This window comes from Acipenser ruthenus, chromosome 17 (genome assembly GCF_902713425.1).
Source record: "Acipenser ruthenus chromosome 17, fAciRut3.2 maternal haplotype, whole genome shotgun sequence".
Classification (NCBI taxonomy): domain Eukaryota; kingdom Metazoa; phylum Chordata; class Actinopteri; order Acipenseriformes; family Acipenseridae; genus Acipenser; species Acipenser ruthenus.
The window spans coordinates 31,763,379-31,769,948 of record NC_081205.1 but is presented as its reverse complement, the minus strand read 5'-3'; positions in this window follow the sequence as shown (position 1 = coordinate 31,769,948).

Here is a 6,570-nt window from a genome sequence, read left to right as displayed (position 1 = left end):
AAGAGTTGATGCTAAGTGGCAGTATCAGCCAAAACATACTGTTTTCAGAAGTGGCTACCAAGGAGATGTCAAGGTTACTGTGTTGGCAGGCTTTCAGTTGCTGGATTTGTTGTGTGTCTTCAGCAACTTGCAAAGTTACTGGGCACAATAAAGTTATACCGTGGTAGAAAATTGATTTTCTTAAAGGTTAGGAGCCCAATTTTTTAAGTTTTTCATTCCCAATTGTAAAAACAAATAAGCAATTTCAGAAGACTAACAAGGCCCTGAATTGCATGTCCGAGGATTGTTTTCTGGTTTGTTAACTTTACTGGGTGATCTTTCATTTTGCACATTCTACAAATTATTCTTTTAATGTACAAAATGTCTTCTAGTTTGTGCAACCCTCAGCCACAGGCTTCCACCAAACATATTTTATAACGGGCCAGCTCTGCTAAAGAACAGTTTTGACATGTTTTCCTGGATGCATCATCTAACCCAAGGTTCTTAGCAAAACCTTCTGCATATGACAGGTTGTTTTTCTCATCGGGGAATTTAATCACATCCTGTTGCACACGTTGGGTTCCTTCCTGTGTTCTTTAAATAACCTCTCAGCTGTGCAGAGTGATGAAAACACCTGGGCATTAAACTATAGTGCAGAGACATAAACCGTACCCAGTGTGTGGCTGTAGAAGTGCCTCGGAAGAGCGGAAGGTATATTACTGGCTTTGCTAGAAAACACTACAAGCTGCTAATGCGTTCCATCAGTTCCAGGGAAATGGATTGACACTCAGGAAATATTTTACTCAGTGAAATGGAGAGGCAGACACATTTCTGCACCAGCACTCACGACAGGGAGATCCCGTTATTGATCACACCAACCTTAAGCCAACCGTACTTTCTTAAATCCAAAGTCTGGTGGGCATAAGCAGCCATCATCATTTTTAAACTGGACAATAACACTATTGTACCGTGCATTGGTTAGTCACACGTCTGTGTGGAGCTGTTTTACTAGCGTGTCTGAAGGGCTGTCATGGCAATTGCGTCAATAAATTACAATGCTGGAGAAAGAAAGAGAGGGGGACAGTATATGACTTTCTTTCATACTTTCTACCCAGAGTCTCCGTGGTTTTTAACGACAATCTTTAGAAACCTATAACACAATTTGCACAATTCAGCAGGTAAAATCATAGATGCATTGACACTCGCACAGCAAACATATTTTTATAAACATGATGTTGTGTGAATGCACCAATGTCAGCGAAGCTGCAGCACAATGCAAGGAAACAGCTTGTGCTATGAGTCTGCTGAACGGGATGTGCTTAAAAAGAGAGTGGGGACGACAAACACAGCTGTCCGTGGCACCAAATCCCTACCGTCTGACCAGCTGCGAATCCTAACTCTGCACGGCACATTGTTCCGATATGAAGGGACATCAGGAAGTACAGGGTATTACAGTAAACAGAAACAAAGTACCGGTACACTGTATATTAGTAGTAATTTCATTGTCGGAAATGCATGTCGAGATCCAGACTAGGTACAGATAAAGGATTAGTCATGTCTGTCCAGGGGCACGCACTGGGGGGTGGGGAGGGGGGTGTGTGCATGTTTCTTCCTTTTGGCTTTCCTGGTCAGCTGGTACAGTCCAGTCAGTGTTGTCATGTATACACACGCCAGGGTCCCATTTATCATGAACTTATAGTTAAAAGGGTATTGGACACAATAGCCCCATTTATCATGAAATCATTGTGAGTGAGCTATTTCACACAAGATAGCCGAGGAATGCATCGACATTTGAAAACAGTTCTACAGTTTGGTACTAGAATAGCGGCTTCTTAAGGCCCTGATAAGTTTATTTTTAGTTCTACAATAAAACACCTGAATGTTAAGGAGCAGGTAAAGTCAACATTTCTTCTGTCCCCTCGATATATAGGCTACAGAATTAACACTTCCCCTTGCACAAGTTGAACGGCCATCCTAGAAGCATTCTTCTTCTGTTGTTGGTGCCCCCTGGTTTTTTTTTTGCGCGCGCAGTAGTTTCAATATTTGCAGTGGCACGTCTGTGATTTTTAAAGAACCTGTGTGGTGTTATTTTCAGATAGGCTGTAAAAAGTGGTTCGCTTGCTCGGGCATGGCATGCCTAAACAATTTCCGCTAAGAAAGCAGGGAAGCGTCCGTTCAAATCTGGTACGTTATGCTGTTTTCGTCTTTTACATTTTTTTAAATTGAATTGATCATATTTTCCACTATTTTAACGTCGTTGTTAATGTTATTTGTCATATTTGTCCACCAGTAAGAAAATAGTATGGTCTTTTACATCATTTTAAATTTAATGTATGATATTTTCCAGTCTTTCACATTGTTGTTAATGTAATTTATCATATTTTCCCACCATTAAGAAAATAGTGTGCGAATATTTATCATATGCAATACATTGACTCTTGTACTTTTTTTTTTTTTTTTTTTTGCTTCTGCAGCTTTGCGCTGGACTTCTCATTTTGTCTTGTTCATCGTGAATTGTTTTTTCTTTTTAGATAAATTGATTGTCTGTTTCCAGTTTAAGTTTGAAAATATATATATAATTAATGGTAAATATAGGCCTACCTCTGTTTGATAATAGGAAAACACCCATCAGATCGCAATTGATTGCACCTGTACCAAAGTCGGACAGCATACGACTGGCAATGTGACAGCGTACCACTTTATGATATTACACGGGTCAGGTACCACATTCTGACGATGTACCACTTTCTAACACTACACCAGTTAGGCAGGAGCAGTTTTGACACCTTAGACTTTATAATGAAGAGCAGACGAGCATGTTTTCGTTCACTTCAGGTTAAACGACTCAGTTATCAGTTACTTAAACATTTTTCACATATCCCACTTGATTTTAATTTTTCACATATCCCACTTGATTCTTCAATAGTTTTATTGTATCAACCACAAAAAATACAAACAATTAACACCGGATAAAAGGATTTTAAATAGCTTTTTCTAAGAAATAGCACACAAAGGTATATTACAGTAAACTTTGTAGATAGCAATGGCAGTTTTTTAGTGATTGAATTTTACAGGTTGAATTTGTTTAGTTTTTGTATTTATTTAATTTAATTTAACAAATCACCTCTGCAGTGTAAATCTAAACGTAATTCCCACAGGGGCCGTGTTCAGATCATAACATACAATTGTGTTTAGAGGCCGAGTAAGTGGGCGCAACGTGACACAGCGAGGGTTAATCTGCATGCAACTCAGTGTGCAACTGTTCCCAGACAGATTAGTAATGCAAAGGCTGTCAGCGTCCCTTCCTGTTTTCTTAAACCCAAGGAGCGGTCTGTCTGTCTGTCTCTCTCTCTCTCTCTCTCTCTCTCTCTCTCTCTCTCTCTCTCTCTCTCTCTCTCTCTCTCTCTCTCTCTCTCTCTCTCTCTCTCTCTCTCTCTCCAAACCAGCATCAGTCTGCAAAGGCCTCATGCATACATTTTGTGCTATATTATTATTATTATTATTATTATTATTATTATTATTACTATTATTATTATTATTATTATTATTATTATTATTATTATTATATTCAAGGGACTTCTGGATCAGGGGGTTAAACTTGCAGCAAAGTGGTGGTTAAACATAACCAAAATACAGCTAATACTTGGAAACAAAGAAAAAAGTGATCGCGCATTGTACCATAGTCATCTCTGATTTAGCACGGTTTCATTAGAACGCAAGAAAACTCTTATAAAGGATTTGTCCTTTTTTCTACTAAAATAATTCCATGCATTGTGATTATTTGCTGCATGCAATAAAAGTAGCCCTGCTAGTGCATACAGATTACAGAACAATGTCAGGCTGAATTAGCTTGGTAACAACAGACAACAGTAACCACAGCCTCAGCAAACCAAGCGTGGCCCGTCCACCTCTGGCGTGCATGCAGTTTATTTACATGTCATACCCAGCACAGCCAATGACATGAAATGATACCTCGCAAAGCTTCAAACAGCTACTGCTGCTTTTGGCTTCCCTATTCCCCACTTATATATATATAATGTGCGGGGTTGTGAAGCCAGGCAGATTTCAACCACCGACAGCAGAGTCAGTCACTAAATAGTTTTTTGAAATACCGTTATGTGAAGAATAACTCTATTATGAACATACGTTTCTCCTGGCTCGCCGCCTGTTTTCACTAGCTTCTCACTGAAGGAGGTAGTGTAGCGCTCAAGTCGTACGCTTTCCCCGAGGACTGAGCAGCATAAGACTGCGCTGTGTTCCAAGGGGCTGCGCCATGAAAAGCCGCTGTGTTCACCGGTCCAGCGGAGGAGCTGCATGCACAGGAACCGCTCCGCTGGGTAATCGGGAGCACGTCTCTACAAACTGCAGGATACACATTGCCAGGAAGGGGTAGCTGGAATTCCACAGGAAATAGGGAGAGAAAAAATGCCATCTGTTCCTGGTAGTTAAGTGAAACTGGATTTATACCTGGACAATACAGCAGTGGACCTGACCCGGAGTACAGATAGACCTAGCTATTAAACAGGCGTGTAGTATTTAAGTTGAGAAGTACGGCTGACCCTGTCTCATGTGCGCTAAGAGTGTGTTCTTTAGAGCACTTTGGATGGGCAGGGGGAACATGAAGCATCAGCTGAGAGCAGTAGTCCTGTCGTTCAAAGTGTGCAGGACAAGCTCCTTTAATAAAAATAAGAGACAGGGTGAACAGCACATATGAACCTATTGTACGTATATTGCAATCCGCAATATTGCGATTTTAACTATAACACATTATTTGCAAAGCCTTTGCTCCAGTGTTTGGTAAACACCTAACTCATCTTACAAAACTACAACAGAACAATTCATTTATATATTTCAAGTTCTCTTCAGCGCTCTCAAAGTGTTTTGTTTCTTATTTTGTAGCATAAACATGTTTTTGTTCTCCTTTCAAAAAGGAGTTAATTAAATAATGGAGGAAGCGCTTTGAAAATATGACCCGAAGTTTCGTAGACAAACGTTTCGCCATTGCCTTCATCATTGAGGCATGAGGCATGTATATCAGAATTCGGTCCTGTGGTAGTACCTCCAAAATTGCAAGCCAAACGTCATATGGGCACGTCCTGTACAGCTATGTGCTACATTCTGCGATGTGCCCATAATGACGGGACATCAATCACAATGAAACAGAGCCACAAACACTCACAACCAAAAAAGCCAACCACCTTGATAAAGACATCTCTAGCATTGAAACCACGAGGAACACTGCTCCCCCTGTCGGAGTTGGCGATCTCGCCTGATGTGTTGCTCGATCACGGCGGAAGAATGAGGATTGCGCAATAATGAAGATTGCGCAATAGGGACCTGTGCCACGCACGCAGGTGTCTGTGTACTGTACACGAGGTCAAGCATTCCTGATCAGGCTTAGCACACCGGTTACTAGATGGAGGCAGTGGTTTCCTCTATTTGTACAGGGAGTGGGCACATTTTGTGAGTGTTAGAGCGCCACCCCATAATTGACAACATTTCAAAATGTCTAGTGTAAGCTTGAAGGTTGTATATAAAACATACTGAAAAACGGAGGTCTCTGTAGAATGGGTTCCCTTTGAACCCAAAGAGCTCAAACCAATGGGGCTTATGTAGTTTGATGCTTCATTATATGAATCTCATATTTCAGAGTTCCAAATGTGAAACACCCAATTTGGAATCCACTAATTAACGTTGGACTGGATCCAATGGCTCGAACCCAGGGTGGTCCAAAGCTGGCCCTTCACCCAACCCTGTTCTGAATTGTTTCATTGGACCAATTCAACCTCCACCCAGACCATGAAGTAACTAATGACATCATTCTATCAATGGAATGGCGTGGTCGGGCACCGCGGCTCTAACCCGACAGACAGAGCCCTCTGCGTGTGAGCATGATTCAAACTGCAGCAAGTGTTGTAAAGAAACTCCCAAACTGGGCCGTGACCTACTGGGGGCTCCGCAGACGCTTGTGCATCTTGTGCTATCAATGAATTGACTAATGCTTTTAAATAATTATGCACCAGCATAAGTGTAAGTGAAACTAGATGCAATACCTTTGAGAGAATCAGATTCTGCGAATACGTGGAGGTGTCTGTTCACCTGTAAGGCGCACTTATATATTTGCATATCACTAGAGAACCACTTATCAAATTGCGATGACATATTTAATTGATGATTCTTTATTCTATGCTATTGATATATATATATATATATATATATATATATATATATATATATATATATATATATATATATATATATATATATATATATATATATATATATATAATGTTGTGTCCCTATTCAAACTCCATACCGACTTGTGTTAATATGGGGTTGTTTTATTTTAACACACACACACACACACACACACACAAACACACACACACATATATATATATATATATATATATATATATATATATATATATATATGCAACAAAATGTAATATGATATCTGCATTAATTAACAGAGCCAAAGTCCATTGAAACTTAGGAGGAGAGGGGAGGGGGTCCACTTGCCAGAACGAGCTTCCTTACGTAACAGGACAGCATGTTTAAAGGTCCCGTCCCCTCACACTCTGCCAGTCA